The following is a 14,004-nucleotide window of genomic DNA, read 5'->3' as shown; positions in this document are numbered from 1 at the left end:
CAAGTTGTAGTTGTAATTGCTAAAATTCCTTGGATCTAGGATTCAACTCTATGATTTTTGGATTCATTGATATTTTGAGATTTTGATCCTCATTGTTGCTCCTTGATACTTGTTGTTAATTCCTTGTATTGCAATAGCTTTAATTCTACTTTTCTCTTCATTTTACTATGACCTTCCTTCTTGCTCATTACATGTTTGATAAAATGTCAACACTAGCTATGGAGTAGAATTTTTACACTTGGTATAGGGTTTGGTCATTGGAATAAATTGAATAGTTTGTCAATTGGATTAGGGATTGCCAATTGACTTGGAGTGCACTAAAGCTAGATTCCCATGAGGTGAAGCTAGAACTTGTGACTCAAGTTGATTGTTTTCCTTTGATTTTCCTCTACACTTGGGGATAACTAATTGGAGCAAGACCTAATTGTTGTCAATTGATTGACTATGATGATAAGATTTCCAATGCCAACCCTAAGTCAAGTCCTTTTGAAATTGATTGTTTGTTCTCATTACTTGCTAAACCTTCAAAGAACTCAACAAAGCTTACTAAATCAATAAGAGGTACCTTTGGCAATTCCAAGGGAGAACGACTCGGGAGATTAATACTCTCGGATATAGATTGTAGATTTGTTTGATGATGGATTTTGCGTTGGTTTAGACTATACTACGATTGATCACTTGATAATTCTATACCAACAAAAATTCATTTGTCAAAATGGCGCCGTTGCCGGGGAATTTGCTTTGTGTGCCATGTTATTGTTTGGATTAAGCATGTATATATGTACATAGTTGCACTTCATTGTGAATAATTCAAGTGACTAACCCCTCATTTGTTACAATGAATTTCATTTCCCCTTCATTGCATGACGCGTTCACAACCGAATCCGAGCTTAGTCCCTTTTGATCCGGAAATAGAACGAACTTTGTTTCATATTAGACAAGCTCGGAGGCGGTTTAAGTTTGAAAAAGGGGAAGAGGTTTTCACCACTTCAACCACCTTACTAAAAGTGAACATTGAACCGTCACTCAAAGAAGGCATTAATACTACTCCCATCAATTTCACTAACAAATCTTCTTTTGTTCTAGGTACTAATACCATGGATGCTCCGAGGAGAGTTACTATCAAGGAAGCGGGTGCACCGGATTATGTCCTTCAACCCCTTCACGTAACTCACCCCAACTTGAATGCTAACTTTGAATTGAAGACCGCTTTGATCAACCTCCTACCTAAGTTTCATGGGCTTCCCGCACAAGACCCTATTCGACATCTCAAGGACTTCCATCACATATGCTCAACCACTAGACGGGAAGGGTCCGATGAAGTTGCTATATGGTTGTTTGCTTTCCCTTTCTCTCTTGAGGACAAGGCTAAAGAATGGTTCTACACCCTCTCTAGTGAAGTTACCTCCGATTGGGACTTACTTAGAAGGGGATTCTTGGATAAATTCCTACCTCCGGAAAAGATGGATAGGCAAAGGAAGGAAATGTCTTGTATTGTGCAAGGTGAGACGGAACCACTCTATGAGTATTGGGAACGGTTCCGTAAGCTACTAGATGCATGCCCCAACCACATGCTTGACACTCAAGTATTGCTTGGATACATATGTCAAGGGATGCGAGAGCAAGATAGAACCCTCTTGGACACTTCTAGCAATGGTTCTTTGTCCAAATATAAAACCGCGGAGGAGGCATGGCAACTTATTATTGACTTAGCCGAATCCAATCAACATATGAGGCGAAGAGTCAACCGTCCAAGGACCGTGAATGAGGTATCAACTAGTAGTGAAACCACCGCTCTAACTCAATCCTTGAATGAGATGACATCCATCTTGAGGCAACTCCAATTGAACCAACAACAACCACAACCTCAATCATACCAACAACAGCACCCTCTACCACCTCAACAACACAACCAACAATTGGTCCCTCAAAGAGTATGTGGCATTTGCTCTTACTACTCTTACTACACGGATGAGTGCCCAAGCCTTCAAGAAGATAATACCTTGGCGGCTACCCATAATTTCTATGATCGCCCCAATCAAGGATACTACCAAGGCGGTAATCCTAACCAAGGGTACTCTTATCAAGGAGGAGGAAGCCACAACCAAGGAAGTGGACACAATAATCAAAGTTGGAGAGACAACCATCAACAAGGGAATAGGGACAACAACAACAATGGAGGAGGTCAAAGATGGGGTAACAACTCACAAAACTTCTCACAAAACCGACCATACAACTCACAAAATCAACCATTTAACCAACAAAACCCACAAAGAAACTACCAAACATATCAACCACCACATCAAAGACCACCACCCATCCAATCACAAGCTCCTCAACTCACATATGCAACCACCCCCTCTAACCAAGACGAAACACTCCGAACCATTATCCAAGGTCAAAAGGAACTACAAAACACACTTACTTCCGGTCTCACCGGCCTCACCTCTACACTACAAGCTCTTCTTGCACGCATGGATACACCCTCAACTTCCACTCCTCAACCCCCAATCCAAAGTGTCATTCCCTCTCAACCTCAACCAAATCCAAAGGGGGGCATCAATGCCATCACCCTTAGATCCGGTACGCAACTAAAAGGGAAGGAAGCAAAGGATTCAAGCCCTATCACAACCGCTCAAGAAGAGGAGAGAACAAATATAGAAGAAGTAGTGGAAGAGGAGACACCACAAGCCATAGTTGAGGATGAAGTCCAACCAACAAGGGAGACACCCAAGGCCAAAAGAACCTTGGAAGAAGAAGTTGCTCAACCACTTCCATTCCCAACACTTGCGAAGAAAGCTAAAAAGCGCATAGAACTCGACCCCAAAATGGTGGAAGTGTTCAAGAAAGTTGAGGTAACCATCCCCCTCTTTGATGCTATCCATCAAGTTTCTAGATATGCTAAATTCCTCAAAGACTTATGCATACTACCCGAGAAGTGTGATGATCCGGGCCCTTGTATGGTCACTTGCACAGTCAATGGAGTTCAATTTAGAGATTGTATGTGTGACCTTGGAGCATGCGTTAGCATCATGCCACTATCCGTCTACCGGGTATTGAACTTACCACCACTAAAAAGGTCGACGGCAAGATTTGTCCTAGCGGATAAAAGCATAATAACCGTAGCGGGTGTTGCGGAAGATGTATTGGTGAATATACAAGGGTTGATATTCCCGATTAACTTCTATGTCCTTGAAATGCCATCAAGCGAAACCGAGAGAGCATCGTCTATCCTACTTGGAAGACCATTCTTGAGGACTTCTAGATTTAAACTTGATGCTTACTCGGGGAACTACTCATTCGAAATAGATGGGAGAATTGTAAGCTTTAGCCTAGAGGAAGCAATTAAGCATCCACCGGAGAACCATTCTTTATTTCGGTGTGATCCAATCGATAACATAGTGGCCGAAGTACATCTAGCAAAGTTAGATGAGAAGTATATGGTTGAAGAAGCAAATGAAAAGTCAAGCGAACTAAACACCACACATCATGCAACTCATCCGGAAACCCAAACCTCAAAGAATAACAAAAAGATGGAATTGAAGCCACTACCACCTCACTTAAGGTATTCATACCTTGATGAAGCCCAAGAGCTACCCGTGATAATTGCACAAGAGCTAACCCCTCAACAAGAAGAGAAATTGCTGAATGTATTGAGGAGAAACAAAAGGGAAATCGGGTGGAGTTTGGCGGATCTAGTGGGAATAAGCCCTAAAGTATGCGAGCACCGCATATTCCTTGAAGAAGGAGCAAGACCGGTCCGACAACCTCAAAGGAGACTTAATCCAACCATTCTTGAGGTAGTAAAGAAAGAAGTCACTAAGCTACTTGAAGCGGACATCATCTATCCTATCTCGGATAGCGAATGGGTAAGCCCGGTCCAAGTAGTGCCCAAAAAGTCCGGAGTGACAACAATCAAAAATGAAAGTGGTGAACTCATAGCAACAAGAGTACAAAATTCTTGGAGAGTATGCATAGCCTACCGAAGATTGAATGCGGCCACAAGAAAAGATCACTTTCCACTACCATTTATTGATCAAATGCTTGATCGATTAGCCGGTAAATCATATTATTGTTTTCTTGATGGCTACTCCGGATACTTCCAAATTCATATTGCTCTAAAGACCAAGAAAAAACCACATTTACTTGCCCCTTTGGACGTATGCTTACAAGCGTATGCCATTTGGCCTATGCAATGCACCGGCAACGTTCCAAAGATGCATGATGAGCCTATTTGTGGACTTTCTAGAGCAATCAATGGAAGTTTTCATGGATGACTTTAGTGTGTATGGTGATTCATTTGAGCATTGTTTAGGTAACCTTGAAAAAGTCTTAGAGAGATGCACCAAAACAAACCTTGTTTTAAATTTTGAAAAATGTCATTTCATGGTCAAACAAGGAATTGTTTTGGGACATATAGTATCAAAGGAAGGCATCTCCGTAGATCCGGCAAAGATAAGTGTCATATCTAGTTTACCTTACCCCTCCTCCGAGAGGAAAGTCCGTTCTTTTCTTGGACATGCAGGATTTTACCGGAGATTCATCAAAGACTTTAGCAAGGTGGCCTTACCTCTCTCTCGATTACTACAAAAAGACACCGAATTTGAGCTGAGAAAGGAATGTATGGAAGCATATGACAAACTCAAGGTAGCATTGACAGAAGCTCCTATAGTGCGAGGCCCCAATTGGACTCAACCTTTTGAAATCATGTGTGATGCTTCGAATTATGCGATAGGAGCCGCGTTAGCACAATGCGAGGGTAAGATTCCCTATGTCATAGCTTATGCTTCCAAAACATTAGATGGAGACCAATCCAACTACACTACTACCGAAAAGGAACTACTAGCTATTGTTTTTGCTTTGGACAAGTTCCGGGCCTATCTTCTTGGTTCCAAGGTTGTAGTGTAATCGGATCATGCGGCACTAAAGTACTTGTTGGCTAAAAAGGAATCAAAACCGAGATTAATTCGTTGGGTGCTTTTGCTACAAGAATTTGACTTGGAGATCAAAGATAGGAGTGGTTCCCAAAACCTAGTGGCGGACCATTTAAGTCGCCTCGAACACACAAAAGGCGACACCACTCCTATCAATGACTCCTTTCCTTTAGACGCTTTGAACGCAATCTCGGAAGTGGTTCCTTGGTATGCCCCAATCGCAAACTATTTGGTTTCACGCACTTTCCCTCCTAATCTTGACAAAAACAAAAAGGATAAGCTGAAAAGCGAATCCAAGTACTATATTTGGGATGACCCTATTTGTGGAGGTGTGGAGCGGACCAAATAGTGCGACGGTGCATACCCCAAACCGAATTCCAAGCAATCTTGGACGCTTGCCATGCTTCCGAAGGAGGTGGTCACTATGGGCCCCAAAGAACGGCAAGAAAGGTCCTTGATTGCGGATTTTGGTGGCCAACTCTTCTCAAAGATGCTTCTCTCTATTGCAAATCTTGTCCCCAATGTATTAGGTTTGGAGATATTTCCAAGAAGGACGAAATTCCCCAACAAAACATGCTTTTTTGTGAAATCTTTGACGTATGGGGAATCGACTTCATGGGACCATTTCCAAATTCAAACGGCTTTCTCTACATCTTGCTAGCCGTCGATTATGTGTCAAAATGGGTGGAGGCAATTCCCACCCGAACGGATGACGCTAATGTTGTGCACTCTTTTGTGAGGAATAATATCATTTGCCGTTTTGGTGCCCCAAGAGCAATCATAAGTGACCAAGGATCACACTTTTGCAACAAAAAAATAGACGGCCTCATGAGAAAATATGGCATCATCCACAAAGTCGCCACGGCTTACCACCCTCAGACAAACGGCCAAGCCGAAGTCTCTAACCGGAAAATCAAGCATGTCTTAGAAAGAATTGTAAAGCCGAATAGGAAAGATTGGAGCACTAAACTCTCCGATGCACTGTGGGCCTATCGAACGGCTTACAAGACACCGATCGGCATGAGCCCCTTCCGGCTTGTATATGGTAAAGCATGTCACTTACCGGTGGAGATTGAACACAAAGCCTATTGGGCCGTAAAGGAGTGTAATATGAGCTTGGGTGGGGCCGGACTAGAGAGAAAGCTTCAATTGGCGGAATTGGAATGTTTAAGACTAGAAGCTTATGACAACGCTAGGCTCTATAAGGAAAAGTTGAAAGCCATCCATGACAAGAACATTAGGAGAAGAGAGTTTCGACCCGGTGACCTAGTTCTTCTCTACAATTCAAGGTTGAGATTACTACCCGGAAAACTCAGATCAAGGTGGGATGGACCCTACCAAGTGGAGAAAGTAGAACCTTATGGGGTCTACCACTTGCGCCACCCAACAAGCCCGGACATCTTCAAGGTAAACGGGCACCGTCTCAAATTGTATCATGGTGAGCAAAGAAAGAACTCCAGGGAATTCGAAGTATTCCTCTTGAGGGATGCAACTCTTGAACAAGCACTATGAGCTGCTGAAAGTCCAACTTAAGGACGTTAAACAAAAGTGCTAGGTGGGAGACACCCCACCATGGTAAGATCTTCCTTTGAACTTTGTACATAGACACTTCACTTCATGTTTGTAGATAGATTTTAATGTCAATTCCCCGTTTTTCTTTTTTGTTGTTCAATTCATTGATGTCCACCAAGGAAATTGCCCTGCTATAGTGCTTAGGCAGCTGTGTGGATGGGGGAAGTTATAATGTCAAAAGTGATATAGACACATGCACAATTAGGAAAAGCAACCCCCTCTGCGCGTGCGCGCGCCTGGCGCGTACGCGTCCTTAAGGCACTCGAAGGTCACCTACGCGGACGCGCACCGTGCGCGGATGCGTGGATTGCGCATAGCAACCCTCCATACATTCACCCGAGAGTTGCGCCCACACCAAGCCTGGACCATGCCTGAAGCACATGAATCTCGCGCGCACGCGCACATGGTGCGTCCGCGCCCTTGGGCGAAATCTGCCAATTGACGCGCAAGCGCGCTATGCGCGTCCGCGCCGATTCCCCTGCTGCACTCCTGGTACATACTCCAGAGAGTTAGGCCTCCCTCAGGCCTATACCAAGCCACAAGCCCAAAACCTCTGCCGCGTGCGCGCACCTGGCGCGCACGCGTCCATACATTGCGAGCACAAGATGCGCGCGCGCGCCATAGCCGCGCACGCGCCCCTTGATCCTGCACTCCTCTCTGAGCCATTTCACAGAGAGTTGAGCCCCCTCCAGGCCCTTCTCATGCTTGGGGCACAACCGCGTTGACGCGTACGCGCACCGTGCGCGCGCGCGCCAAGGGTCCTGCAGCAATCTCTGGTACTGCGTCCAGAGAGTTGTGCCACCCCTATGCCTCCCTTGTGCCCCCAGCCCAAGCACATGGACGCGCCCACGCAACGTGCGCGCGCGCGTCCCTTTTCACCTCGCCTCACTGCGCAAGCGCGCACTGCGCGCGCACGCGCGGATGATCGGCGCCAATGCAAAAGGGGCACACTCACCCCTTCACTTTCACTTCACATTCTCTTCTCCCTCTCATACCTTCTACTACACACCCAACTTGCAAAAGGGGCACTGATGTGTGGAAAACGATCCAACACAAAACTCACCGGCAAGTGTACCGGGTCGCATCAAGTAATAATAACTCACATGAGTGAGGTCGATCCCACAGGGATTGAATGATTGAGCAATTTTAGTTTAGTGGTTGATTTAGTCAAGCGAATCAAGTTTTGGTTGAGTGGGTTGTATTTAACAGAATATAAATTGCTTGGAATGTAAAGGGAGAGGGGGAAATTGCAGTAAATTAAATAGCAGGAAAGTAAACGTGCTGAATCTTAAAGAACAAGAAAGTAAATGACTGAAACTTAAAGTGCAAGAAATGTAAATTACAGAAACTTAAATGGCAAGAAATGTAAATTGCTTGAAAGTAAAAGGGAATTGAGAACTGGGATTGTAGAATCTAAACAAAGAGAAAGTAAATTGCAACAATCAATAAAGTAGAAGATGAATTGGTATAAACTGAAATTCAACAGAAAATGAAATAAAAGTGCAGCAGGTTCACAGAAGAACCAAAGTAAATTGAGGTCTCAGGTCTCAAGAGACTAGGTAGCAGAGCCTAGATCTCTATTTGCCTTCCCAGATCCAAGTTCACAAAGCAATTGACAAGAATTGAAGAAGAAACAGTAAAGAACAGAATTAAAATTCAATTGTGCATAAAAGGAATTAAAGAGATTTTAGATGGGAATTGAGACAGAATTTCCTCAATTTCACACACCCAAAACTCAGAAAAATAAGAGTGGAATTGCCCGAGCAAAACGAGGAAGGAGATCAATCAATTCTCCCTTAATCCTCAGAACTCTCGGTCAAGTCTCTCAAGAACAATTGCAAGAAATTCAAAACTCAAGGAAAGTGCAAAATTCAAAAGTCAAGCTAAGGTAAGTGTCAAAAGTCCTAATTATATCAAACTAGCTCCTATTTATACACTTTCTATTCTTGGATTTTGGGATTTGGATGGGCTTTTGATTTGGTGAAGAAATGAATTTAATTGGAATTTAATTGAATTTTTCGGCCCAAAATGGTAGCTCCCAGGAGGCTGCCCTGCCCTTGTGGAGGGCAGGGCAGGATTTGGTGCATGTTGGTGCGGCTTTGGTGCGGTCTGGTGCATGTTGGTGCGGCTTGGTGCGCAAAACGCTGCCCTGCCCGCGCCGAGGGCAGGGCAGGAAAAATTGGTGCGCCAGAATGTGCCACGGTGGTGCTGGTGCGCCAGGATCGAGCTGTGATGCGCGCTGGTGCTGCCAGGATCGTGCCTTGATGCGCAGAATGCTGCCCTGCCCTCGCGGAGGGCAGGGCAGAAAAATTTGGTGCTGCCAGGATTGTGTTGGTGCGCGCTGGTGCTGCCAGGGTCATGGTTTGGTGCGCCAGATTCACTTCTTGGTGCGCCAGAGTTGTGCACCAACCAAATGCTGCCCTGCCCTCGCGGAGGGCAGGGCAGTGTTTCCAAAATGCAATCCCGTGTTCAAACCCGGGCAGAAACACACGCTACATCATTTTCCTTGGTTTCTTGGCACGGTAATGGCCTTAAGTCCTAGCTTCCTCATGGTCCCGTGTTCAACTCTTGTGGCAAGCATTTGGAGACAATTTCCTTTGAATTTCTCCCTTGGTGAGCCCGATACTGCCCTTGTGGAGGGCAGGGCAACATTTTATTCTCTTGATTCCAAGGCACCAATTTGTGCTCTGCCCTTGTAGTGGGCAGGGCAGAGTTGCCTTCTTGCTTAGTTCCCTTATGTTGCCCTCCTAGAGGGCAGTGTGCCCTTGTGGAGGGCAATGTTTGCCTCTCCTCATGTTGTGCGCCACACTTCTTCTCTCTTTGACCACACTTTCTTTCCTTGGCCACACTTCTTAGGCTACGCTTTTTCCTTTTTTCCTTTTCTTCACCTACAATAAACCAAATCAACCACTCAAAGTATCACTAAATTCAAGAGGCTTATAAATCAATTAAAATTCAATTAAAATTAGCTTAAACCTCATGGATTAACATTAATTTCATGGTGGTTGCTTGATTTAAAGAAGTTGTGTATTTTCACTTCAAATCACTTACTTAAGAAGCAAGAAAGTGCATAAAGACTAACAAAACAAATGAAATTAGCTTGAAAAATGGGTATATGATGACTTGTCATCACAACACCAAACTTAAATCTTGCTTGTCCCCAAGCAAGCATAAAAATAAGAGTAAATGACATGAATAAGAAAAGAACACATATCCTTATTAGGCATATAGCAGAACTTGATTTATGGAGTCTTTATGCAGACAATGACAACTCACTTATTGTTGCTACTACATAATACACATCTTTCCTCAAAGGCTTGCTAAACTTGCTGTTAGAAGACTCACTTTTTAATTACTCCCTTGCTAACTTTTCTTGGCTTATAATGCTTAATAAGCTTATTATTTTTTTGGAGGTTTGGTGTCAAATGTTGCAGTATTAGCCTTTGGCTTTATTTTCTTTTCTTTTGCTCAACATCTTTCCACCACAGACACATTGCTCACTAATTCTTCCTAGGATCATTGATGCCCAGCATCTCTTTGGATAACTAAATGTTCTGTATCTAAGTTGCTCTTTATTGTGGATTTTCAATTGGCCATCCCAAATCAGTTGATCTAAGTGACCGGGTTTTAAAATACCCTTAGAATTTACTCATCCAAGCATCTCTTAGTACAAGAACACCACAGGCATATGTCCTAAGGTTCAAGCTATTGGTGTCTAACCTTTATTCTTTGTTTTTCTTGCCATTTTGGCTTTTTCTTTCCCTTTTCTTTCTGTTTTTGTTACCAAGGGCTTTTTCATTATTGATAAGAGTCTTTACAACAGCAAGCTAACTCACAATTGAATGAGAATGATATTATGCAACAATTATTTCATGAGTTATGCATTTAATCAAACACATATACCACCACCAACTTCCATTCATACTTATGCAACATTGGATATTTCACTTTTAAATTCAAACCAAACTCTTTTATTTAAGCATATGGGAAACAAAACAATTTTCAAGCTAAGTGATGGATAACAAGCATTATGCAGATTTAGCATTTTTCTAGCTATTTATTAACTAACTAAAATGAAAAATAAAGAACAAAAATTGCATGAAGTAAAAGAAATAATTGATGGAGGCATATCATGTTTCAGACATGCATCTCCTTATTAAAGACATGAAAGAGGAAATATGAAAGAACTTTGCCACCTTCTAATGGTCGTGACTGCTGCTTGATTCTCCCTTCTTCTTCTTTCTCTTCCCTGTCTTGGAATAGTCTCGGATCTCTTCACCAGGACATCTTCTACCCCAAACAGAATCTAAGAGTCCTGAGAGCCCAACATCTTCCAATCTTTTAAAGGTTGACTCAGTATATTGATGAGACCTTGCTTGTTGCTTGGCTAAAAATTCAGGGCATTGCTCAAATGGCTTGATCTCAGGACTGAGTGTTGGCAAATTGTGGGTTAAGTACTCCAACCTTGCTTGCATGTTTTCATCATTCTCCATTCTTTGTACGTGTCTAACTTCTCCCATGGTATGATGAACATTCTTCCATTGATATAGGTTGTGACTATATTCCCCTGCTTTAGCTTGACTAAAATACAACTTATCATATGATTCCTTGAATTCTTTGTATTGCTCTTTTTGTCCTTCAAGGATCTGTGCTTGAAATTCTTGCTGCTGAGTCATCATTTGTTGTTGCCATCTCTCTTGTTTCTCCTCCATTTGATGCTGCCAAGCTTCTCGTTCCTCTTTTTCTTTCAAAAATTGCTCCATAAATTCAGGATGGGGCTCTAGATATTTCTCTTGGCCCCTTGATTTTGGCCTTGTTGAGCCTGCATGAGTTGCTGAGATATTTCTTCAATTGATCTTTGTAACTGGCTCATGTCTATGGCATCATGAGCTTGATTTCGTCCTTCCTCTCTTTGTGATCTCTTTTGTCTAGGAGCTATCACCCCTTCTTGATCTTCTTCTTCGTTAATTCCCTCCATGCTCTTCTTGGTAATTCCTTTCCCTTTTTTCACTTTTGTTGTATCCTCATCTTCAAAAATCACTCCTGCTTTGTTGCATAGCCTAAGAATAGTACTTGGATGTCCAAGGCTACTTGATTTGCTTGTGCTATTGGCCATCTCTTGGATACTGTCGGCTATAAGTTGTGCGAGGTTGATTTCACCTCCATGTAAGATGCAGTACATCAAGAGTGCCCGTTTGATTGTGACCCAAGAAGCATTTCCAGTAGGAAAGATAGATCTTCTTACTATTTCATACCATCCCTTGGCTACAGGAGTAAGATTTATCCTTCTTAAGTGGCTTGGAACTCCCTTTGAATCTCTTTCCCAATCTGTATTTTCCACACATAACCCCTGCAGGATCTCATCAGGATTATTTTCCATTTGCAATCTAGCCTCATAACTAGGCTCTGCATAGGTTATGGTTCTCAACTTTAGAGCTCTAGTGATGGCTGCTGGACTGAAGCTCACTTCAACTCCTCTGACATAACTTATGTAAGGAGCACTATCTTTGTTTTCCTTCACAGCATTTGCATAGAACTCCCTAATCATAACTGCACTGATGTCAGTTAGAGGAGCACACAAGAGTTCCCACCTTCTTTCTCTAGTAATTTACCTCATGATGGGGTATTCTCCTTCCTTTAAATCAAGACCTTTCTCATAGATGACATTCTTTGCCTCCATGAACCTATGATATCTCCATTCATGGAATTGGGATCTAAACTTGGTTGCATCAAAGGATGGAGGTTCGGCTACCATAGGTTCTTTTCCCGGCCTTCTTTTTGAACTTGAGGAGGTCATTGAAGTTGAGGTGAAAAGAAAGAGGAAGTGAGAAAAGAAGAAGTTTGTGTTGTGTTTGGGAAGAGTTTTGGTTCGGTTCTGTTGTGAGACAAGGAGATTATGTTGGTTTTAGGAGCAAAGAAGATTATGATTCTCATATGAGGGTAGCTTGAGTGAGTGTGTAAACCGTTTGGTGCAACGGCTATTAATAGGCCAAGTCTTCAAGCTTCCCAACAAAACCACAATGAATGAATGAAGAAGGAACCCGTTAATGCTCATGAAGGGCTGAGATTGAGTTGTTCATCTAAAGGACTCATGGAATGGACGGTCTGCATGCATTGTTGAGGCTTGACGAGGATCCTCTTCCCATTGGCTGCATGCATTTAGGCTTTCAATGATGCATGCATGCATACAAATTCTGCTTCCCCATGAGCGCGTTCTCCTAGGCACATGTGACCTTCCTCACATAGCTTCTCCTAGCCGTGACCTCTCCTAGCTTTTGTCTTAATCTTTTTCTCCCACCTGAACCAAAACAGCTAGCTTAGAACATTAATATAATCGTTGGCAACTTATTTGCAAGAATAGAATAAATTGTTTTGGTTTGTTTAATAGTTATTTAAATTTTTTTTGTGATCAATTGTGTCCCTAAATAAAATGCTAAAAGTTGGTGAACACCAAACTTATCTTTTATTGAGGGGACGGCTTAACAATGCAAACCGTTCTCACAATTGATGCTTTTTTTTAAAAAATTTGATGTATGATCCCTTGTCTGTATGGTTTTGAGTCCATGATTGGGAAATGATCTTCTGAACATTGTTGCACATGCAGACACCAAACTTAGTGTTTGGTCACATGCTTCATAAAAAATATTATGCATATGTTCTAAAAATAATCCCCCCCTTTTTTTTTGAAAAATGAACTTGGGTGTGCCTTAAGGTACACCAAACTTAGAAGTTTGCCATGTGCTTCAAAACGATGTATGCATTTACCAGACATGAAAATTCAAAATCATATTCAGAGGAATCATAGCTTATTGAATGAAAGAGAAGACAGAAATCTTAAACCATGGGTTGCCTCCCATGAAGCGCTCTTTTATTGTCATTAGCTTGACATTGAACTCCCTTTAGGGTGGTTGATGTTGGTGATGTCTCAACTTGTCACCTCTCACTGTCAGCTTTCTCTGTGTGCCTTGATGCTCAATTTCCATATGCTCAAGAGAAAGTATTTGGTTGACAGTGTAATAATCTTCTGTTCCCAGCTGTTGATATACTAATTGCACCTTATCACCTTTAGAAAATCCTTCAGTTGGGATTTTCTTATTCTTCCACCCTTTGTGAGCCTTTTTCTTGCTCTTCATCTTTTTCTTTCTTGTTGATCTTTCTTTCTTGACAGTTACTTGAGTTGTGATACCTTCCTTCTTGTTTATCACTCCTGCTTCCTTTTGAATTCCTTTTTCTTCTTGCATCTGCTTGTTTTTCTGTTCTACTGCCTTGTCAGTTGATTGCTTTGGAAGGAGATCATCACTCATTTTGGTTGTTTCTTCATCCCTTTGTAATTCTAAAAAGACTTTCAGAATGATGCTCTCCTCATGCATCCTGAGGGTTAACTCTCCTTGCTCTATATCCACAATGGCTCTAGCAGTGGCCAAAAATGGTCGACCAAGTATTATGGAGTCATTTCCATGTTCTGAAGAATCCAGGATCACAAAATCTGCTGGATAGA

The sequence above is a fragment of the Arachis hypogaea genome, chromosome 6 (assembly GCF_003086295.3).
Source record: "Arachis hypogaea cultivar Tifrunner chromosome 6, arahy.Tifrunner.gnm2.J5K5, whole genome shotgun sequence".
NCBI classification, from domain to species: Eukaryota; Viridiplantae; Streptophyta; class Magnoliopsida; order Fabales; family Fabaceae; genus Arachis; species Arachis hypogaea.
Note: the sequence above shows the minus strand (reverse complement) of the source record.